This window comes from Ipomoea triloba, chromosome 2 (assembly GCF_003576645.1).
Source record: "Ipomoea triloba cultivar NCNSP0323 chromosome 2, ASM357664v1".
In the NCBI taxonomy this organism is placed as follows: Eukaryota; Viridiplantae; Streptophyta; class Magnoliopsida; order Solanales; family Convolvulaceae; genus Ipomoea; species Ipomoea triloba.
In genome coordinates this window covers 15,357,055-15,381,870 of record NC_044917.1, presented here as the reverse complement: position 1 = coordinate 15,381,870, position 24,816 = coordinate 15,357,055, and the positions used below count along the sequence as shown (strand labels likewise).

At 35.2% G+C, this 24,816-nt stretch overlaps 2 long non-coding RNA genes across 3 annotated transcripts; both read left to right on the top strand.

Annotated features, from left to right (window-relative positions):
- Positions 1–622: 622 nt before the first annotated feature.
- Positions 623–5,975, top strand: LOC116011198. Of its 2 annotated transcripts, none has more exons than XR_004096992.1 (6): positions 623–816; positions 2,389–2,461; positions 3,654–3,731; positions 4,319–4,515; positions 4,608–4,706; positions 5,689–5,975. It is a non-coding gene; the product is annotated as an uncharacterized LOC116011198 (long non-coding RNA). The 2 variants fall into 2 exon arrangements; XR_004096991.1 differs by having other exon boundaries at positions 3,637–3,731.
- Positions 5,976–6,198: 223 nt separating this feature from the next.
- LOC116011200 lies at positions 6,199–7,571 on the top strand. Its single transcript, XR_004096993.1, has 2 exons — positions 6,199–6,302; positions 7,285–7,571. It is a non-coding gene; the product is annotated as an uncharacterized LOC116011200 (long non-coding RNA).
- Positions 7,572–24,816: the final 17,245 nt, after the last annotated feature.

Sequence of the window (24,816 nt, the reverse complement as noted above, 5' to 3'; positions counted from 1 at the left end):
TTTTTTTTTTATTTTTTTAAATTTTTTTTTTTTTTTTTTTTTTTTTTTTTTTTTTTTTTTTTTTTTTTTTTTTTTTTTTTTCTTTTTTTAAACTTAGAGAAAGGAAAACAACTGGAAACATACTGGCCCTATTTGGTAAATAATCAGCCTATCAGTCAATTTTGGCTTATTTGGCCACTATTAATTTTTTGGTTAATAAGCTTTTTGTAACTCCAAAATGTTTATTAATAAGCTTTTTGTAACTCCAAAATGTTAAAATTTAAAAGGCTACTCAAAGCAGCCTTTTCAATTAGCTTTTTGATAAAAGAAATTATACCAAACAGCTATCAGCTAACAGGTAATTTATCAAACAACTTTTTACAATCAGCTAATATTATCAACAAATCATACATTCTAACCCAAACAACAGCCAATAGCCATTTACCAAACAGGGCCACTATAAATCTTGGCTACAAAATATTACTCTCACTATCTCATTTTACCTGTTTTATTTATTATTCATTGATCAAACTAAGAAGGTGTTTGGTAAGTCAGCCTATCAGCCAAAATTGGCTGTTTTGACTATCATTGGTTGTTTGACTTTATCAATCAGCCAATTTAACTGTTTGGTAACACAGCTGTTTGAGAGAGCTGATTTGCCCAAACAGCCAATTTAGAAAAGGCCATCAATTGCAGCGTTTCTTCACAGCCTATTTCAAAATTCTCTCATTTGCCCTTCATTCTTCTGCGCAATTCTCTTAGTTTTTCTTCCTCGTAGCCGGATGATCTCCTCGTAGCTCTGCACGCAACTCTCCACGCAGCTCTCCATTCTCTGAGGTACTCTATCACTCTTCTCTTTCTCGTTGAAATCTTCAAATCTATATCACACCTTTGCTTGAAAACTTAGGGTTTATATACTGAACCAAATACATAAGAATGGAATGTAATAGAAGATTGTTACTCTAGTTGTTAAGGAGCCTATTTACTTCTGTATATTTGACATATGTTGTGAAGACCCTACTCAATATCCATAAAATGCAAAATGCCTGTTACGTTGCTTTGAGAGTATTCTTCAATTCCAGCAGGTAGAAACACAAGAGTATAACTCGGGTATTTTTTTCCCCTTTTTTTTTTCCTCTTAGATATCTATTTTATCATGACTACCTCGCACCCACACCCAAACCCAATTGCCCATATTACACCACCCACCCACCCCTTGTTTGGAGTCACCCATTGGCAAGTGTACATTTTTTGCACTGTCAATTTATGTTATTCCCCATTGGGTATCAAAAAGTTGTGCAACCTCGGCCTGATTTTACCGAAGAAGCATACATATGGATGCTAGTAGTGTAGATGCAGGTGCAAAAGCGTTGTCATCCCCTGTTATTTTGTGTCTTAGTGTTTGGTCTACACTGCATATTGTGCTTGGGTTCTGATTTTATTTTTATAGGAACTATAGATTGATTTTATAAGTCTTTAGTTTTGTTCTGAGCAGTGTTGTTCAGTACTTTGAGTCCTAGGATGTTATATATAGTGTGAATGTCAACAATGTTATTGGGAAACAAAAAATAGCAACTTTTCTTTTTTCAATTCTGCTTCACCTCCCATGTACACAAAGATTGGGGCCATTTTCACCTCCCATGTACACAAAGATTGGGGCCATTTTCTTGGCACCACCCCAGTATTTGTCATTGATGAGATACCTCTGTTGGAAAGTTTGGTAACTTTGAGGAGTAAAGGTGAAGTGGTCAAGAGTTTGGGTGAAATATTTTGTGTCATAAAGTTGATTATTATCAGTGGTCTTGGTAGAACCAGAAGAGAACCCTTTTTGCTGGTTGATTATGGTAGAAAATAGAAATATTGTTGGTGTTTTAGCTAAGGAAATTGCAAAATAGGAGAGGAGGAGGAGGAGGAGAAAGAGCATTCTTGTATTCATGATTTTGTCTGTATGAAATTTGAGATCAGATCAGATCAGTGTCTGCCGTTCAGTTATTATGCTCATATTAAAGGGGAATCTCTCGACTAAAACTTACAAATGAAAAGCTGTCAACTTTGTACTAAGAAGGCAAGTTCTAAGATGTCTTGTTGGAATTTCAGACCACTAATTAGAAGGATTTGGGATATATAGAAATGTTTACTACAATTCATTGTAAACATCATCTGCACAAAGCTCTGTTAACGTTTTACAGCTGGGAAAATTAATGCATTAATTTATAATTTTATAAAAATACATTTTATGTTAAGGACTATTATTATGTGTAATTTTTCAGTATTAAGGTGCCTCGTGCAACCTTTCTCTCCATTTGATGAGGCCATTTAAATTTTAATTCAAACCAAACAAATAGAGCTGCAAGTTCAGTTCAGTTAATTACCAAATACAGATGCCTAATGTTTTTATGTAATATGCAGCTGGTGTAAAGGATCAAGCATTGGTTGGCACAGTGACAACAATAGGCCTTATCTTAAACAACGAGACTTTGCGGTGTGTTTTTTTTCTATCCAAGTATCTCCTTCCTTTTTAAATTTTCATTTGTTTTCTTTTTTTCTTTTTTAATCTTCACTCTTGTCCTTTATTATTTCTTTCTTGTATCTGTTGTGAAACTTTAATTCCCCCTTGCATTCACAAGATGCTGATCTTGTTAAGAATTTCCCTTCCCAATTCTTGCCATATATATACAATCTGTAATGAGAACCCGAGAGATGACAACTATTCGCGATAGCATTGCCTCTAGTCTAGTAGTAGCTAGACGTCGTTTATAGAGTATTATGAATTACTTTTTTTTAGATAATTATATTAACTGGCATGTTTAATTATTATTAACTATTTTATGCTTATTTTATTTTTATTTTAATTATTATTAACTATTTTATGCTTATTTTATTTTTATTTTAATTATTATTAACTTGTTTTAAAGCTTAAAAGAACATTATACATGCATACCCTTAATGTCATTTTACATGTAATCAGCTAATAGTAAACAGCCAATTTACCAAACACTTTTATGTAATCAGCTACTACAATCAGCTGGTCAAATCAGCTAACATAAACAGCTATTAGGTATCAGCTAACCTAATCAGCCAACAACCATTTACCAAACACCCCCTAGCTCTTTCTTCATTGTTTTTTTTAGTAATTTTTTATTATTTTTAAATTTTTTTTTTTTAATGTTTAATAGTACTTACTACTCTCTCTGTCTCATTTTACCTGTTTTATTTATTATTCATTGGTCCAACTAACTCTTTCTTCATTGTTTTTTAGTAATTTTTTATTATTTTTAAATTTAATTTATTATTAGTAATTTTTTTTATTTTTAAATTTAATTTTTTATGTTTAATAGTACTTTTAATTTAGTTTCTAAATATATAAATTTCATATATTAATGTTAAACTTAATATTACGAAAAATTGAATTAAAAATAACTTCAGTCAAGCTTCATTAAACAACCAGACAATCAAAATGGGATGGAGGTAGTAATTGCTTTTGATTTCAGGAGATTGTTCCCAAAAACAAAAAAAAAGATTGAAGTCCAAACTACAGTAGGTGTTTGATTTAGGCTATGTAAGATAATTACATTGTTATATTTCTTAACATACATATGTAAACCCTAAGTACCTGACCACAAAATTCCCAAATTTCCTATTCTATTTCACTTCCAGTCTTCCACCTTCCACAGTTCCACGCACATCGCAACCGTCTGGGTGGTCTGACGCAGTGACGCGACTATCTCCGGCGACGGCAACAACAACAACCGGTAATATTCCTGACTCTGGCTCCTTAGTTATTGTACGGTGCGGCGGTGGCTGTGAGGTGCGGGGTGCGCCGGCTACGACGGGCTTTGGCCTGTGGGGTGCGGCTGTTTTTTTTTATTTGTTAAAATTAAATATTATTTTATTAATAAAAAATTACCTATGAACGTATGAGGTTACCAGAATTTACAGGTAAATTATCAATTTTTGGGTTTAAATGCACGAAAATTAGAAGTTAATGAATTTAAGTCTTACTTTTAAGAGTTCAGCAAATTATTGTCCACTTGTGTGGACCATGAACTGCAATATACATTTTTAATATATTAAAAATACTTTATTGTTGTACTGAATATACATTATTTGATAATATGTAAAAAATTATGTACGTTCAAATACTGCACTTTTATGTATACAAATAATGTNATATTAAAAATGTACGAAATACTTTATTTATGGTTTACACAAATGTGTGAATCATGTTCTTCTATGGAATAATGATCGAATTCAAAGCCTAATCAGGGCTTATTGGATAGAGAAGTTTTTTGATCAAAATATGGTTGAAATGGGCTCTGATTTTTTCGGCCCATTACAGGAGGACCATCTCGGTATCTCACTCCGGCCGACACAAACGGGGAAGCGGAGAAGAAAGGAGATTGAAACCAGCGTATCAGAGAAAGACAACGAGAAATGAGATCGCCAAGGTGGGGGTATTTTCGGATAATCACAGGGACTATTGCCGGAGGCATTCTTGGCTTCTATGTAATGCATCGTGCTGAGCTCAAGTACAAGGTCTCAGCTTTTCCAAATCCTTGTGTTAATTCAGTAATTATAGCTCCTCTTTTTTTCATTGATTTTGATTTTGATTTTATTAATAATTGAAGGAGATTTGGAATGAAAGATTGAAGAAGTATGAAGAAGAGATGAAGATGAAGCAAAGCAAAGAAGCACCCTCTGAATTTCAAGAGACCTTTAGCACCCGGGTGGGTATCTTTACCCACACATTTCCAATTCTTCCATTTTCTTTGCATTTGCTTTATGGACTGTGGGGTTACTGTCTGTGATTAGTTATTTCATTGCTTGCTGGAAAAAATTTATCTTGAAATAATGATTAGAAATGCCATATATCACACAAAGTTGAGGTTTAATCAAGGGTTAAAAGAAATTTTTTTTTTCTTTGCTTTTTTTTTTGTAGAATTTATTGTACTGTTTGGGCTGAGAGAGCTCCTGATTAGTGATTAGCTATTTCATTGCAGGTAGTAGTAAAAAAGAAAAATTACATTAATGATTAGAAATGCCATATTTTACAAGAAGTTGAAGTCTAATCAAAGGAAAATGAACTTTGTTTCCTGGCTACTATACTAACTGTAGAATGCACTGTGTTTTTTGGGGTGGAGCTGCTGATTACCGGTTAGTTGTTTTATTCTAGGTATGGAAAGAAATTTTGAAATAATGATTACAAATGTTGTATTTTTCACAACGGTGGAGTTTAACCTAAAGGAAAAATAACCCCTTTTTTCGTAATTAACTGATGAATTTACTGTGTTATTTGGATGGAGCTGCTGATTGCTTGAAATAAGGATCATAAATGTCATATTGAACTATCTATAATCAACTTCAGTTACTTGAAGAAGTAGAAAACATAAACCATTGCCTTATAGTGGTATTTCCAGATCAACCAAGTCGCAACAGTTTATTCCCTTGATAGTTTCGGGGTTTTGGCCAAATTGCACCTTTGAATATCAATGGTTTCTAATTTGCTATTTTTTTAGCACTTTGGTTTTCTGCAATTCACTAAGACTTTGGCAGCTTCTTGTCCCCGACATGTTTTCCTCTGTTTTGATACTGTAAAAAGGTTGTGAATGCAACATTGCTGAATCTTTTTGCTCTGTTAGGTTGCTTTTCCTGTTTGCACCGAGCTGTCTTTGGTGTTCGGCTAATGTAATTTTCAACTTGTCTGTGCAGGGATAAACTCCTGAAATGACAAAAGGACAGTATCTAGTGGTTTTTGACATTCAAATATGAAGTGGTTCATTGAACTATGTAGATGAGAAAAGAGATTACCCCCTTTCAGATATTGATGACAAGGGATGATTATTAACACTTCTCCGAGTTCAAAAGCTTTGGCTAGTGAATTGAATATGGGTTTCTTCATGTGAATGAAGAGAATGTTCTTGAATATTATGCAATGCATTCTGTGAAATGACATTAATTTTGAGTTAATACTATTCCTTTCAATTTGATTGCCGCCATTTCAAATTTTTTTTTTTTTTTTGACTTTGTTTGGGTGTTGTAAGTTCTTTAAGAAATGAAGAATAAAGTATCATTTCACAGAACTGTCACTATATTTCTTCTATTGACAAATTGTGTCACATTCATATTGGTTAACAATGTATTTCCCGCATCACCAAAATTATGAAAGATAATATGTTGCCTTTACCATAAATTGAATAAGAAATAAAAAATAGTGAAAAGATATNGAGATTTGGAATGAAAGATTGAAGAAGTATGAAGAAGAGATGAAGATGAAGCAAAGCAAAGAAGCACCCTCTGAATTTCAAGAGACCTTTAGCACCCGGGTGGGTATCTTTACCCACACATTTCCAATTCTTCCATTTTCTTTGCATTTGCTTTATGGACTGTGGGGTTACTGTCTGTGATTAGTTATTTCATTGCTTGCTGGAAAAAATTTATCTTGAAATAATGATTAGAAATGCCATATATCACACAAAGTTGAGGTTTAATCAAGGGTTAAAAGAAATTTTTTTTTTCTTTGCTTTTTTTTTTGTAGAATTTATTGTACTGTTTGGGCTGAGAGAGCTCCTGATTAGTGATTAGCTATTTCATTGCAGGTAGTAGTAAAAAAGAAAAATTACATTAATGATTAGAAATGCCATATTTTACAAGAAGTTGAAGTCTAATCAAAGGAAAATGAACTTTGTTTCCTGGCTACTATACTAACTGTAGAATGCACTGTGTTTTTTGGGGTGGAGCTGCTGATTACCGGTTAGTTGTTTTATTCTAGGTATGGAAAGAAATTTTGAAATAATGATTACAAATGTTGTATTTTTCACAACGGTGGAGTTTAACCTAAAGGAAAAATAACCCCTTTTTTCGTAATTAACTGATGAATTTACTGTGTTATTTGGATGGAGCTGCTGATTGCTTGAAATAAGGATCATAAATGTCATATTGAACTATCTATAATCAACTTCAGTTACTTGAAGAAGTAGAAAACATAAACCATTGCCTTATAGTGGTATTTCCAGATCAACCAAGTCGCAACAGTTTATTCCCTTGATAGTTTCGGGGTTTTGGCCAAATTGCACCTTTGAATATCAATGGTTTCTAATTTGCTATTTTTTTAGCACTTTGGTTTTCTGCAATTCACTAAGACTTTGGCAGCTTCTTGTCCCCGACATGTTTTCCTCTGTTTTGATACTGTAAAAAGGTTGTGAATGCAACATTGCTGAATCTTTTTGCTCTGTTAGGTTGCTTTTCCTGTTTGCACCGAGCTGTCTTTGGTGTTCGGCTAATGTAATTTTCAACTTGTCTGTGCAGGGATAAACTCCTGAAATGACAAAAGGACAGTATCTAGTGGTTTTTGACATTCAAATATGAAGTGGTTCATTGAACTATGTAGATGAGAAAAGAGATTACCCCCTTTCAGATATTGATGACAAGGGATGATTATTAACACTTCTCCGAGTTCAAAAGCTTTGGCTAGTGAATTGAATATGGGTTTCTTCATGTGAATGAAGAGAATGTTCTTGAATATTATGCAATGCATTCTGTGAAATGACATTAATTTTGAGTTAATACTATTCCTTTCAATTTGATTGCCGCCATTTCAAATTTTTTTTTTTTTTTTGACTTTGTTTGGGTGTTGTAAGTTCTTTAAGAAATGAAGAATAAAGTATCATTTCACAGAACTGTCACTATATTTCTTCTATTGACAAATTGTGTCACATTCATATTGGTTAACAATGTATTTCCCGCATCACCAAAATTATGAAAGATAATATGTTGCCTTTACCATAAATTGAATAAGAAATAAAAAATAGTGAAAAGATTTTACCATAAATTGAATAAGAAATAAAAAATAGTGAAAAGATATAACAAAATAATGAATAAGAAATAAAAAATAGTGAAAAGATATAACAAAATAAAATAAATTATGGTAACAATATAAAATAACATATTACAAATTTTGAACAATATTTAATGTTGAATTAATTTATTAGTTTCCCATCACAAATTAATAAGATTTTCAAACCACTCCAACTGTTGTTCGTAATTGAAAACTAGTATCTTAAAAAATTGGTCAACATATGAAAGGGGTTGACTTTACTTTTGTTAATCATCATTGCCTATGAGATGATTAGAAAAAGTTATTTGATTGCATAATTGTTTCACATTAGCATTTTGTACTCGTAACACGTGAAAATTCATGCAATATTGATAAATAAATGAAAAAAAAAAATTTATTCAAATTATATTTCACAATCTTACTATTTAAAATAGCCAAAAGCCTAGGGAAACGTGATGAAGCCAAAACTCCCGCTCAAACAATTCTGATTTTTTTTATTTAAGCAAAATGTTTTTTGCTCAACATTTTGGCTCCAATTCCCGCATATCAATACGACACCGTTTTGATTGAGGAATGGCAACATTAATTTCGAATTGACATTTGGGATGGGATGGCTACATTAATTACAAATTGACATTTGAAATGGGATGACTACACGCAATCTCTCCTGACAATTTTATTTTAAAATTTTATTTTTACAACATTTCATTCCAATTTCCTAAGCACCTCTTCATCTTTGCTGTAGACTAAACCCCTGACAACCAATGTTGAGTACAACACAAGCGACCAAGCTAAAAAATAGTAATAATTACATATTTTTAAAATTAAATTTTTGTGAGAATCAGCCTATAAATAGATGGTTCTATGGTGGCTGCTGAAACTCACATTTACACTGATGAAGAACAAGGAAAAATCAAGAAACATAAGTCATCAAGTCTATTCAAATTTTAGAGTATTCACTTTCCCCATTTTTTATATTTATGCATATTTGAAGGACTGATTATTTGTTTCTCATTTGTTTTGCAGAAAAGGAAGATTATGTGTTTATCATTTGTTTTGCAGAAGAGGGAGACTCTGGAAGCAAAGCTTAGCATGAACACACATGGAAAAGCTAATAGAAACCCTTTTTAAGGATTTCAATAGCAAACCAAGCAATACCCCTGCATTATTTTCCAAGAGTTACCACTGCCATTTGACACCTGAAATTATTAAGATCAAAGTATAATCATAATAGCAACATAACTCAAACCCAAGTAAGTACATGGCTATTCTTACATTCTCAATGGTAATGTGCTCATATCTTAAAGAGTTATATTCAATTTTTGGGTTGACTTAAATAGAAGATCTACATAAACTAATTACTTGTGTCATGTCATCATAGTAACCTGGTAACCTGTGGAAAATGCTAGATGAAAAAAAAATTAATGGTTTGTGTATCGAAATGGATGTTATGAAAGTTCAAGGTGCGGCATGAATAATCCAATATAGTTCATGGTGCGGAATGACACTTTAACCTTTAATTTTTTTATGTTTAATAGTATTTTTAATGTAGTTTCTATATATAAATTTCTTATATTAATGTTAAACTTAATATTACAAAAAATTGGATTAAAAATAACTTCAGTTAAGTCTCGATAAACGAATCAGACAATCAAAATGGGAGTCAAGCCTCAATGAACGAACTAGACAATCAAAATGGGACGAAGGTAGTAATTGCTTTTGATTTCAGGAGATTGTTTTCAAAAACAAAACAAAACAAAAACAAAAACAAAAACAAAAACAAAAACAAAAGATTTTGTTGAAGTCCAAACTACAAGAGGTGTTTGATTTAGGCTATGTAAGATAATTACATTGTTATATTTCTTAACATACATATGTAAACCCTAAGTACCTGACCACAAAATTCCCAAATTTCCTATTCTATTTCACTTCCAGTCTTCCACCTTCCACAGTTCCACGCACATCGCAGCCGTCTGGGTGGTTTAACGCAGTGACGCGACTATCTCCGGCGACGGGCAACCGGTAATATTCCTGACTCTGGCTCCTTAGTTATTGTACGGTGCGGCGGTGGCTGCGAGGTGCGGGGTGCGCCGGCTACGACGGGCTTTGGCCTGTGGGGTGCGGTTATTTTTTTTTATTTGTTAAAATTAAATATTATTTTATTAATAAAAAATTACCTATGAACGTATGAGGTTACCAGAATTTACAGGTAAATTATCAGTTTTTGGGTCTAAATGCACGAAAATTAGAAGTTAATGAATTTAAGTCTTACTTTTAAGAGTTCAGCAAATTATTGTCCACTTGTGTGGACCATGAACTGCAATATACATTTTTAATATATTAAAAGTACTTTATTTTTGTACTGAATATACATTATTTGATAATATGTAAAAAATTATGTACGTTCAAATAATGCACTTTTATGTATACAAATAATGTACTTTTAATATATTAAAAATGTACGAAATACTTTATTTATGGTTTACACAAATGTGTGAATCATGTTCTTCTATGGAATAATGATCGAATTCAAAGCCTAATCAGGGCTTCTTGGCTTCTATGTAATTTCGGATAATCACAGGGACTATTGCCGGAGGCATTCTTGGCTTCTATGTAATGCATCGTGCTGAGCGCAAGTACAAGGTCTCAGCTTTTCTAAATCCTTGTGTTAATTCAGTAATTATAGCTCCTCTTTTTTTCATTGATTTTGATTTTGATTTTATTAATAATTGAAGGAGATTTGGAATGAAAGATTGAAGAAGTATGAAGAAGAGATGAAGATGAAGCAAAGCAAAGAAGCACCCTCTGAATTTCAAGAGACCTTTAGCACCCGGGTGGGTATCTTTACCCACACATTTCCAATTCTTCCCTTTTCTTTGCATTTGCTTTATGGACTGTGGGGTTATTGTCTGTGATTAGTTATTTCATTGCTTGCTGGAAAAAATTTATCTTGATATAATGATTAGAAATGCCATATATCACACAAAGTTGAGGTTTAATCAAGGGTTAAAAGAATTTTTTTTTCTTTGCTTTATTTTTTGTAGAATTTGTTAAACCCTAAGTCCATGTATAGATAAGCCCATTAGGGTTTCCTCTATTCTTGTATAAGTAGTGGTAGTCTGTACAATTCTAAATACAGAGAAATATACAAACATACATTATTCTCTCACATATTCACATGGTATCAGAGCCTAAACCCTAGGACCTAAGCCATTAAACCGCTGTCACAGTCGGAGCCTCACTGGAGCCTCGTCGAAATTATCACCGCGAACTGGTTCACGTTTACCATCGATCTTGTGGTTCTTTCTCCGATCTAACACCACAGAGCCCTCGGGAACGTCATCGCGAGTCTTCCGCCGCAAACCCCGTCGCCGTCCGCCGCCGCACGCGCCATCACGCACCACCGCCGCCGTCGGAAAGTTCAAGAGTTTTTCGGCCATAACTTCTTCCTCCGGTCTCCGATCGAGTCGCTGTCACCACCGCCGGACGGCTTGAAGAGGCGCACCAGCCAGTACCGTTCATTTCCCCGACCGCCGTCGCCGGTCACCGCCGCCGGCTGCCGTCCGCCGCCGTCGCCGGTCACCGCCGCCGGCTGCCGTCCGCCGCCGTCGCTGGTCACCGCCGCCGGCTGCCGTCCGCCGCCATGATTTTTCGGCGAGCCTCAAAACAGTGTATTCCCCTCTTTCTTTTGTTTATTATGGCATCATCTATAACTTCATTTACTTCTTACCCTATTATCACTGTTGATAAGTTGGTTGGGGGTGAGAACTATGCATCATGGGCTGCGTCTGTCAAACTGTGGTTCAAGGGGCAAGGTGTGTCTGCACATTTAGATGTGAAAGCTGTGGATGATAAAGAAAAGAAGGATGAATGGGAGAGGGTCGATGCATTATTGTGTAACATGTTATGGCAGTCCATCGACCCTAAGCTCCATAATATTTATAAAGCTTATGACACATGTTATGAGGTGTGGAATAAAGCGAAGACTTTATACACCAACGATGTTCAGGGTTTCTATTCACTAGTCACGAACATCGCAAATGTTCTTAATCATCGTGGAACTAATGATTTAAGTATGTCTGAGTACTTAGGCCAGATTGAAGCTATACAACAGGAGTACCATAATCTTATGTCACATAAGAAGGATGCTGATGAGCACATTAAGCAGTATGACAAGTTCTTTATGGTGCTTCCTCTGGCTGGCTTTCGTCCTGACCTTGCACATTTTCGTGATCAGATTTTAGCTAGCCCTACTATACCCACATTGAATAAGACTGCTACTAGACTGCTCCGAGTTGCATCTGCTCCTCCTGTTGAGCCCATTGGAGATTCTTCTGTTTTAGTCTCTCGAACAACAGAGAAGGAGCTATTTGGACATACCAGTAACAATGGTGGTCGTCGTGGTGTCCGTAGATGCAAGTACTGTAACAAGGTGGGGCACACCAAGGATCGCTGCTGGAAGCTGCCTGGCAAGCCCTCACGTTCTGTCAATATGGTGCAAACCACTGGTTCAGAGACTCAGGCTCACAGTAGTTCTGCCCCAAATGACTATGAAGAGTACCTCTGGTTTAAAGCCTCCCGAGAAGCCACTACCACATCTTCCTCCAACACTGGTACCTCCTCTCTTGTTTGTCTCTCTCATTCCAGTACTCCTAATACTTGGATACTGGATTCAGGTGTCTCAGATCATATTTCTGGTAATGTCTCGCTTATGTCTAATGTTTCTCATTCTAAAACTTTACCCATGATTACTTTAGCAAATGGTCACCAAACTCTAGCTGTTGGTGTTGGCCAGGCTTCACCCATTCCCTCTTTCCCTTTAGAGTCTGTGTTATATGTGCCCAATAGTCCTTTCAACCTTATTTCTGTGAGTAAAATCACCCGTACCCATAACTGCTCTATAACCTTTTGTGCTGATTCGGTTGTTGTGCAGGATCACAGTACGGGGAAGGTGATTGACACAGGGCTTGAGTCGCAGGGTCTCTACTACATGCGAGGGGGTGTTGCTGCCAGTGCATCCACAGATTCACCTTTGCTTATCCATAGTCGTCTTGGTCATCCGAGTCCATCCAAACTTCAACAGATGGTTTCGGGTGTCTCTGTTGAGTCATTAGATTGCGAGTCGTGTCATCTTGGAAAGCAATCCCGTAAGTCTTTTCCGAGAAGAGTCACTAATCGGGCTGTGTCCCTATTTGATTTAGTGCATACAGATATTTGGGGTCCTTATCGAGTCAATTCTACCTTAGGTTTCCATTATTTTGTAACCTTTATTGATGATTATTCACGTTGTACTTGGGTTTTTCTAATGAGAAATCGTTCTGAGTTGTTTAAAATCTTTCAGAATTTCTGCAATGAAATACAAACCCAATTTGGTACTCCCATCCGTGTTTTACGTAGAGACAATGCCAAAGAGTATCTATCTGCTCCTTTCCAAACCTTTATGCAATCTCGGGGTATGTTACACCAAAAGTCCTGTGTTTACACACCTCAGCAGAACGGGGTTGCTGAGAGGAAAAATAGACATCTGGTAGAAATTGCTCGTACTATGATATTGCATTATCATGTTCCCTCTCATTTTTGGGCTGATGCTATCCTTACTGCATGTTATTTGATCAATCGCATGCCATCCTCTGTTTTAAACAACCTTACCCCATATTCCATTGTATATCCTTCTGTTAATCTTTTTGCTCTTCCTCCTCGGGTTTTTGGGTGTGTTTGTTTTGTCCATGACATGACACCAGGGCGGTCAAAGATGGATCCTAAAGCTGTTAAGTGTGTGTTTTTAGGCTATTCCAAGCTACAAAAGGGTTATAGGTGTTATTCTTCGTCACTCAAAAGGCACTTTGTGTCTGCCGATGTCACCTTTATTGAGTCATCCCCTTTCTTCCAGCCTTCTCCAAAAGACACCGGTCGAGAAGTCCTTCATATTCCTTACCTTGGTCCTCCAGCTGATCCTCCAACTGATCCTCTAGCTGCCCAAAATACTGATCCTCCACCTGATCCTCCAACTGCTCCTAACCCCCCCCTTCAGGTTTATTATCGCCGTCCTCGCCCTACTCATGCTGAGACTCCTGTTGACTCACCCGGGCCATCTGATCCTCCTGCTGCGGTTCTACCACTTCCACTGGAGTCTGTCAATGATCCCACTGAGGCATCCACTGATCTACGTAGAGGTACACGTTCTACTCGTAATCCTCATCCCATATATACTTTCTTGAGCTATCATCGTGTGTCTTCCCCATACTATGCCTTCCTTTCTCATCTGTCTTCTGTGCCTATACCCAAGACTACTAGTGAGGCTCTCTCGGATCCAGGTTGGCGTCAAGCCATGTTGACAGAAATGGTGGCTCTTCAGTCCAGTGGCGCATGGGAGTTGGTCCCTCTCCCTGTGGGTAAGACTGTTGTTGGGTGTAGATGGATTTATACTGTGAAGGTGGGCCCTGATGGTAAGATTGATCGCCTTAAAGCAAGGCTGGTGGCTAAATGTTACACCTAGATTTTTGGTTTGGATTATACTGATACTTTTTCTCCTGTAGCTAAAATTGCATCAGTCCGCTTGTTGTTGTCTCTGGCTGCCATTAACCATTGAGACCTACACCAGTTGGATATCAAGAATGCTTTCCTCCATGGCGATCTTAAAGAGGAGGTTTATATGGAGCAACCACCTGGGTTTGTTGCTCAGGGGGAGTCTTCTGGCTTGGTTTGTAAGCTTCGTCGCTCTTTGTATGGTTTAAAGCAGTCTCCACGAGCTTGGTTTGGGAGATTTAGCTCAGTGGTGTGTGAGTTTGGTATGGTTCGGAGTGAAGTTGATCATTCTGTGTTCTATCGTCATTCTAGTGGGAACTGCATATATCTTGTTGTGTATGTAGATGACATTGTTATTACAGGAAGTGATCAAGAAGGCATATCCAAACTGAAAGAGTATCTCTTCAGTCGATTTCAGACTAAGGACTTGGGCAAGCTGAAATATTTCCTTGGTATTGAAGTAGCTCAGTCTCACAATGGTATAGTTATCTCTCAAAGGAAGTATGCCTTGGATATTCTAGAAGAAACTGGTTTGTTGGATTGTAGACCTGTGGATAATCCCATGGATCCAAATGTTAAACTTCTACCAGGACAGGGGGAGCCATTGCCTGACCGAGAGAGCTATAGGAGACTAATCGGGAAGCTGAATTATCTCACAATCACTCGACCGGATATTTCCTTTGCAGTCAGTGTATTAAGTCAGTTTCTTGAAAGTCCTTGTGATACTCATTGGGATGCTGCTTTTCGGGTTCTGAGGTACATCAAAAGAGCTCCAGGGCAAGGTTTACTGTATGAAGATAGAGGACATGCTCAAGTTGTGGATATTCTGATGCAGATTGGGCTGGTTGTCCTTTTGATAGACGATCTACCTCAGGTTACTATGTACTCATTGGTGGTAATCTTATATCTTGGAAGAATAAGAAACAAGATGTTGTTGCCAGATCCAGTGTTGAAGCTGAATACCGTGCTATGGCTCTTGTCACGTGTGAGTTGATATGGCTGAAGCATTTACTTCAAGAGTTACAGTGTGGCCGAGTAGCTCAAATGACATTAATATGTGACAACCAAGCAGCTTTGTCAACTCTGTAGATCAGTTGGCTGATATCCTAACAAAGTCTCTTAGAGCTTGACAACACTTTGCGTGCATAGGGTGAAATGTCAAAAGATATTTGTATGATAAAATGGAAAGTCTGTGACTCCCCGAGTGTCGGTCTCGAAGGAGGGACGTGGAGGTATGTCAAACATTCGGGAGTTTACTAGATGGAGTCATGCATAAGATTTGAGTGTGGTGAAGGGTGGAATTGCAAGTGAGAGTGTAGTTCATTGATTGGTTGTGAGTGCAAGAGAGTAGTAAAATAAAAGTGATTTTGGGAATATGTAAAAGGGGTAGGGATTGGATAGTGTTCATGAATATTGCATAGTGAGAGTGCAAGGTCATGGATTAGGATTGCTAGGATATTGGCTATTCAAGAGTGTGTTGTCTTAGTCCTTTTCCACCTTGTGTACTAAGGCTTCTTTGACTTAGGAGTGCCTACAAGCATCCAAAGTTCTAAGAGGAATTTTATCAAACACTTGAGCTACACACTATCCTACTATTCTTAAGAAGTCCATAGGAACTTTGATTGTGTAAAGCTTTAAATCCTAACTCTAATCAAAGACATGAAAGAGTCAAGAGCTCAATCTCTCATCTAGATTGGCCAAATCCAAACAAGATCTCATCAAAACAACAATCAAAATACAAGAATAGATAATCCATCAACACAAACTCATAGATCCAAGATATAGAAATAAGATCATCACAAAAGCAATATTCAATCACACAATCCAAATCCCTAGACTAAATTAGCTACTCATGATATGAAATGAAAGTAAAAGCTAATTCAATCCAAGAACAAGATAACTAAAATTATAGAAATGAAATAGAGATCACCTAGAGAGAAGAAGATCTTCAATCCAAGCTTGTTGTCTTCTACAATGGAGATTGGTCTAATCTAAAAACTACGAAAAATGGAGAAAACTCTCCAAAGAAAAACTAAGAAAAGTGAAGACTAAAATTCTGGAAAATCCCTCTTTGAAAATTCATCAAAGGGGTTTAAATAGTCTCCGAAATGACAACCCTAGCTGAAATTCGCGCATCACGCCTCTCACACGCGTGTGAGCGTGCGTGGGGAGCTTCTGGAAAGTTTCCACGCTTGCTCACACGCGTGTGGCCTTCCAGATTGGTCCTCCGGGGCTCCGCTTTTGCCTGGTTTGCTTTTTAAGCTCATCTCTTCGTCCTATATGCTCATGGGGCTCCTGTTTTACTTCTTTTGAACTATAAGTAGCTTCTGTGCACCAGTTAGTAGTTTTCAAGTATTTACGCACATAATTTACCAAATAAGGATGCTATAGATGCGATAAAACACCCTAAAATGTGCCTGAAATAAGGGTATCTCGGAGTCTTATCAGAGCTCCTAGAGTTGGGCATATTTGTAACAATCTTGGAGCATATGATCTATACTCTCAAGCTTGAGGGGGAGTGTTAAACCCTAAGCCCATGTATAGATAAGCCCATTAGGGTTTCCTCTATTCTTGTATAAGTAGTGGTACTCTGTACAGTTCTAAATACAGAGAAATATACAAACATACATTATTCTCTCACATATTCACAGAATTTATTGTACTGTTTGGGCTGAGAGAGCTCCTGATTAGTGATTAGCTATTTCATTGCAGGTAGTAGTAAAAAAGAAAACTTACATTAATGATTAGAAATGCCATATTTTACAAAAAGTTGAAGTCTAATCAAAGGAAAATGAACTTTGTTTCCTGGCTACTATACTAACTGTAGAATGCACTGTGTTTTTTGGGATGGAGCTGCTGATTACCGGTTAGTTGTTTTATTCTAGGTATGGAAAGAAATTTTGAAATAATGATTACAAATGTTGTATTTTTCACAACGGTGGAGTTTAACCTAAAGGAAAAATAACCCCTTTTTTCGTAATTAACTGATGAATTTATTGTGTTATTTGGATGGAGCTGCTGATTGCTTGAAATAAGGATCATAAATGTCATATTGAACTATCTATAATCAACTTCAGTTACTTGAAGAAGTAGAAAACATAAACCATTGCCTTATAGTGGTATTTCCAGATCAACCAAGTCGCAACAGTTTATTCCCTTGATAGTTTCGGGGTTTTGGCCAAATTGCACCTTTGAATATCAATGGTTTCTAATTTGCTATTTTTTTAGCACTTTGGTTTTCTGCAATTCACTAAGACTTTGGCAGCTTCTTGTCCCCGACATGTTTTCCTCTGTTTTGATACTGTAAAAAGGTTGTGAATGCAACATTGCTGAATCTTTTTGCTCTGTTAGGTTGCTTTTCCTGTTTGCACCGAGCTGTCTTTGGTGTTCGGCTAATGTAATTTTCAACTTGTCTGTGCAGGGATAAACTCCTGAAATGACAAAAGGACAGTATCTAGTGGTTTTTGACATTCAAATATGAAGTGGTTCATTGAACTATGTAGATGAGAAAAGAGATTACCCCCTTTCATATATTGATGACAAGGGATGATTATTAACACTTCTCCGAGTTCATATTGATGACAAGGGATGATTATTAACACTTCTCCGAGTTCAAAAGCTTTGGCTAGTGAATTGAATATGGGTTTCCCGAGTTCAAAAGCTTTGGCTAGTGAATTGAATATGGGTTTCTTCATGTGAATGAAGAGAATGTTCTTGAATATTATGCAATGCATTCTGTGAAATGGCATTAAGTTCTTGAATATTATGCAATGCATTCTGTGAAATGGCATTAATTTTGAGTTAATACTATTCCTTTCAACTTGATTGCTGCCATTTCAAAATTTCCTTTTTTTTTTTTGACTTTGTTTGGGTGTTGTAAGTTCTTTAAGAAATGAAGAATAAAGTATCATTTCACAGAACTGTCACTATATTTTCTTCTATTGACAAATTGTCTCACATTCATATTGGTTAACAATGTATTTCCCCCATCACCAAAATTATGAAAGATAATATGTTGCATTTACCATAAATTGAATAAGAAATAAAAAATAGTGAAAAGATATAACAAAATAAAATAAATTATGGTAACAATATAAAATAACATATTACAAATTTTGAACAATATTTACTGTTGAATTACTTTATTGGTTTCCCTTCACAAATTAATAAGATTTTCAAACCACTCCAACTGTTGTTCGTAATTGAAAACTAGTATCTTAAAAAATTGGTCAACATATGAAAGGGGTTGACTTTTACTTTTATTAATCATCATTGCCTATGAGATGATTAGAAAAAGTTATTTGATTGCATAATTGTTTCACATTAGCATTTTGTACGCGTAACACGTTAAAATTCTTGCAATATTGATAAATAAATGAAAAAAAAAGATTTATTCAAATTATATTTCACAATCTTACTATTTAAAATAGCCAAAAGCCTAGGGAAACGTGATGAAGCCAAAACTCCCTCTCAAACAATTCTGATTTTTTTTTATTTAATCAAAATGTTTTTTGCTCAACATTTTGGCTCCAATTCCCGCATATCAATACGGCACCGTTTTGATTGAGGAATGGCAACATTAATTTCGAATTGACATTTGGGATGGGATGGCTACATTAATTACAAATTGACATTTGAAATGGGATGGCTACACGCAATCTCTCCTGATAATTTTATTTTAAAATTTTAATTTTACAAAATTTCATTCCAATTTCCTAAGCACCTCTTTATCTTTGCTGTAGACTAAACCCCTGACAACCAATGTTGAGTACAACACAAGCGACCAAGCTAAAAAATAGTAATAATTACATATTTTTAAAATTAAATTTTTGTGAGAATCAGCTTATAAATAGATGGTTCTATGGTGGCTGCTGAAACTCACATTTACACTGAAGAAGAACAAGGAAAAATCAAGAAACATAAGTCATCAAGTCTATTCAAATTTTAGAGTATTCACTTTTCCCATTTTTTATATTTATGCATATTTGAAGGACTGATTATTTGTTTCTGATTTGTTTTGCAGAAAAGGAAGATTATGTGTTTATCATTTGTTTTGCAGAAGAGGGAGACTCTGGAAGCAAAGCTTAGCATGAACACACATGGAAAAGCTAATAGAAACCCTTTTTAAGGATTTCAATAGCAAACCAAGCAATACCCCTGCATTATTTTCCAAGAGTTACCACTGCCATTTGACACCTGAAATTATTAAGATCAAAGTATAATCATAATAGCAACATAACTCAAACCCAAGTAAGTACATGGCTATTCTTACATTCTCAATGGTAATGTGCTCATATCTTAAAGAGTTATATTCAATTTTTGGGTTGACTTAAATAGAAGATCCACATAAACTAATTACCTGTGCCATGTCTGTTAGAAATAATTATTTCCTAACATTGATTTATATAATAAAGGTTGTCATTCCATAAGGACTCACGTTGATGATTAGTGATGTATAAAGGCAGAATTACTGGGTGAAATTCCCTNTTACCATAAATTGAATAAGAAATAAAAAATAGTGAAAAGATATAACAAAATAAAATAAATTATGGTAACAATATAAAATAACATATTACAAATTTTGAACAATATTTACTGTTGAATTACTTTATTGGTTTCCCTTCACAAATTAATAAGATTTTCAAACCACTCCAACTGTTGTTCGTAATTGAAAACTAGTATCTTAAAAAATTGGTCAACATATGAAAGGGGTTGACTTTTACTTTTATTAATCATCATTGCCTATGAGATGATTAGAAAAAGTTATTTGATTGCATAATTGTTTCACATTAGCATTTTGTACGCGTAACACGTTAAAATTCTTGCAATATTGATAAATAAATGAAAAAAAAAGATTTATTCAAATTATATTTCACAATCTTACTATTTAAAATAGCCAAAAGCCTAGGGAAACGTGATGAAGCCAAAACTCCCTCTCAAACAATTCTGATTTTTTTTTATTTAATCAAAATGTTTTTTGCTCAACATTTTGGCTCCAATTCCCGCATATCAATACGGCACCGTTTTGATTGAGGAATGGCAACATTAATTTCGAATTGACATTTGGGATGGGATGGCTACATTAATTACAAATTGACATTTGAAATGGGATGGCTACACGCAATCTCTCCTGATAATTTTATTTTAAAATTTTAATTTTACAAAATTTCATTCCAATTTCCTAAGCACCTCTTTATCTTTGCTGTAGACTAAACCCCTGACAACCAATGTTGAGTACAACACAAGCGACCAAGCTAAAAAATAGTAATAATTACATATTTTTAAAATTAAATTTTTGTGAGAATCAGCTTATAAATAGATGGTTCTATGGTGGCTGCTGAAACTCACATTTACACTGAAGAAGAACAAGGAAAAATCAAGAAACATAAGTCATCAAGTCTATTCAAATTTTAGAGTATTCACTTTTCCCATTTTTTATATTTATGCATATTTGAAGGACTGATTATTTGTTTCTGATTTGTTTTGCAGAAAAGGAAGATTATGTGTTTATCATTTGTTTTGCAGAAGAGGGAGACTCTGGAAGCAAAGCTTAGCATGAACACACATGGAAAAGCTAATAGAAACCCTTTTTAAGGATTTCAATAGCAAACCAAGCAATACCCCTGCATTATTTTCCAAGAGTTACCACTGCCATTTGACACCTGAAATTATTAAGATCAAAGTATAATCATAATAGCAACATAACTCAAACCCAAGTAAGTACATGGCTATTCTTACATTCTCAATGGTAATGTGCTCATATCTTAAAGAGTTATATTCAATTTTTGGGTTGACTTAAATAGAAGATCCACATAAACTAATTACCTGTGCCATGTCTGTTAGAAATAATTATTTCCTAACATTGATTTATATAATAAAGGTTGTCATTCCATAAGGACTCACGTTGATGATTAGTGATGTATAAAGGATTCCATAAGGACTCACGTTGATGATTAGTGATGTATAAAGGCAGAAATAAGGACTCACGTTGATGATTAGTGATGTATAAAGGCAGAATTACTGGGTGAAATTCCCTCCCAGTGATGTATAAAGGCAGAATTACTGGGTGAAATTCCCTCCCTCTCATTCTGTTAAACAGAATTACTGGGTGAAATTCCCTCCCTCTCATTCTGTTAAAATTTAAGTATATAAGGGTTAAAAGATGTATAATGGAAAAAGGATATGGGTTCTCCCAAAAGGAGGTTTCACATTCCTAGAGGGATTTATATTCCTTAAAGGAAGTTTCCCATTCCTCTTTAAAGAGGGGTTCTCATCACATCTATAAATACCCAGGAAAACTCTAAGGATCATACGGTTTCTGATCATAAGGTTTTTAGTCTCTGAGTTTTCTAGTCTCCATATCATCAGGAGGTGATTAAGGCATACAGATCAGAGAGGTGAAGCATTCTTGATTGTTCAGGTTAGAGATTACATCTCAATGGAATCAAGTAAGTCTTTATATTTATTCTTGTTTTAATTAAATATCTAAAATCATGAACATTGTTTAGTTGATTAATTTGATTTACATGCGGTTCATTATTATTTGTGCTTCGGCATTCAAGTTATTAGCGCATAAAGGTTTTAATTAACATTTGGTATCAGAGCCAGCTTGTAAATTGATTGATCACTAAAATTAGGGTTTATGATATTTGGGGATTTTAATTATACGGTTTATTAATTGTGGATCTGGTATTATCATTGTCCAATATATATTTTGAATATATATTTTGTGTACGTACTAGCACCGTTGATTGATATTATCTGTAATTGCAATTTCGTTAAAGATCGAACATACGAAAATTGTGTCCTATTTATGAACATGGAATTATTGTGTATATTGGGCAATGGTTTTGGAATCAATTGAATATGCAATACATGCACTGTATGTGCTTTGCTATTTTCCGTATACTATACGATGGAATCAATTGGGCAAGTAACTTCCATGTATATAAATTATTTATATGTTATGTGTCGTACTGTCTATATATATTTAGATATAAATTGTCCATATTACTTGCTATTACATGATTTATAAAGTATATGATTTGTCACCATTAATCATGTATTATATGTTATAAGAGAATGACATATAAATTAAGGTTTGTTTAATCATGTATTATATGTTATAAGAGAACGACATATAAATTAAGGCTTGTTCATATAAATATGTTCGTGGAATCAAAATCAATTGAAACCAACAAATATATGCATGTACTGGTTGATTATATATAAGTTGATTTGGTTGGTTTATGGAATCAAATATTACGTATGTGTACTCCTATTGCTGGATTATTTGTATGAATGTTGGAATCAACTACAGCAATGGAATCAAACTTGGAGTCACGAACGGCTATGGTGGCGTAGCTGGGTTCCCACGACGGAGGGCATACGGTGGAGCTTCTCTGATTTCCGGCCAGCTCCGTGGGAGGTATGAAGAATGATTTATTATTTTGTTGGACCAATTAATTTGAGCCTATTTGAGTTATTTAAAGTATTATGGACTTGCTTTAAATTCTAGGCTCATTTAATTTGGGCTTTAAAAAATTAAAAGGGATTATATATAAATTTGGGCCCTTACGGTTTGTTTAAAGCATTTGGACTAGCTTTAAATTCTGGGCTCATATGTATATAGAAAGGGTCAATTATGGATGGAGATTTGATCCACTCTTAATTTATATGTTATAATGGAACGACATATAAATTAAGGTTTATTCGCATAAATGATTTATTAGCATAAGGCGAGTGTGTTAGTCGCCAAAGCGGCCCACTCATGGTAAATAGCTAAATAATCATTTATGTTTATGTTTACAACATAAATTAAGTTTTATTCACATAAATGAATTATTAGCATAAGGCGAGTGCGTTAGTCACAAAAGTGGCCCACTCAAGGTAATAGCTAAATAATTATTTATGTTTACAAATGTTTATTATACACATGATATTTTGCATCATTGAATGACACTAAGGATTGATAAATATTTGTGATCATTAACACATGGTTCTAGCGGTCACCCAAAGGTGGATCAGACATGTGATTAATGACAATTTAGGAGATTATGATTCCTTTTTTGTTAATATGTAGCGCATGTCCAAAGATGGCCTATATATTAAATTTGAACTTGATGAATAATCTCATTCAAGTACGTGTGAATGATGCATGTCGGTAAATTGACATTGTATTTAAATTTGACCCAAAGGCGGATTTAAATACAAACTTAAGGTTTATATATCATAGTCTGAATAAAGGTTTGTTAACTCAAGGCAATTGATACGTGAGATAAAAGGTTGCAGTGAACACTATTGTATCACGCTATAATGGTGGCAGTTATGATGTCAGTGATAATTGTAACACCCCAATTTTCAACTCTTACATTTATTACAAAATCCGTAATAAAACGCTGCGGAAGCTTACATCATATCAACAGAAAACCGGGTGCTACCGCCACACCTAGAGTGAATTCTATCACCTCTTTGACAAACTCCACTCTAAGTGCACAGGCTAAACTTACAACATTAATAACAATCCCTGTCTACATCAAAGAGTAGACCTCAACCTGTACTTCCCTTCTATTCCGAGCTCATCGGCTACAGGGGCCCACACTAATCTGCAACTGATAAGAAACACATTGAAGTGCAGTTAGCACGACGGCTAAGTAAGGATATCCATGGGTTATCCAAAACTAAATAAAGGTTTTGTAAAACTTGATTACATCAACACCCTATCCTTACTCATCGGCCGAGGTTCTACCTGCAACCTTTACGAATAGCAATTTATACACATAATAGGCAACAATTTCAATATCATCTTAATCATTTTCCCTCTAGACGAGGTCATATAATAGTCATTTGCCTACTCAGATCATATAATGCTAAACATTTAAGCATATAAGCAGAAAAAGGGAAAACACAAATCCCATATTTGTTTTCAAACATATTCTTTGAAAAATCTTTCCTCAAAGGACATTCTCCTCACTTTTCACCATCTCCTTTCCGTAGCTACAGCGTAACTACATTTTCATACAAAATTTCCACTTAGTTTCTTTATAGAAAGCGTGAGGCCTTTGGAGTATTCACTTAACTCCTTCCCTGACCACTTGGATCATCGAACTCGGGTTCAGTGGTCATCACCCGGTCTAACACTGATCCCCTGGACGTAAGGTTCGTTAAAATGATCCCTAGCTGGCCCTACTAGGTCCATAAAAACGACACCTACCCGGACTTCTCAGAGTAACTATACTTTAAGTGTGCACACCCCCGCAGGAATACCTCATCCAAACGAGTTATATAGTACCCGGCGAATAGACTTCGCACCTTCAGTATGAATGATCATACTACATACAACAACTTTGGGCAAGGGCACTTTAAGCCACCCGAAGGCTAATCAAGGTCCTCCTCAACTTTACTAGAAACCAAGGGTTTGAAAACCATTTTCCTTCCTTTCTCATCCTCCTTGAGTCAAAATCACTTTTTTTGGACAT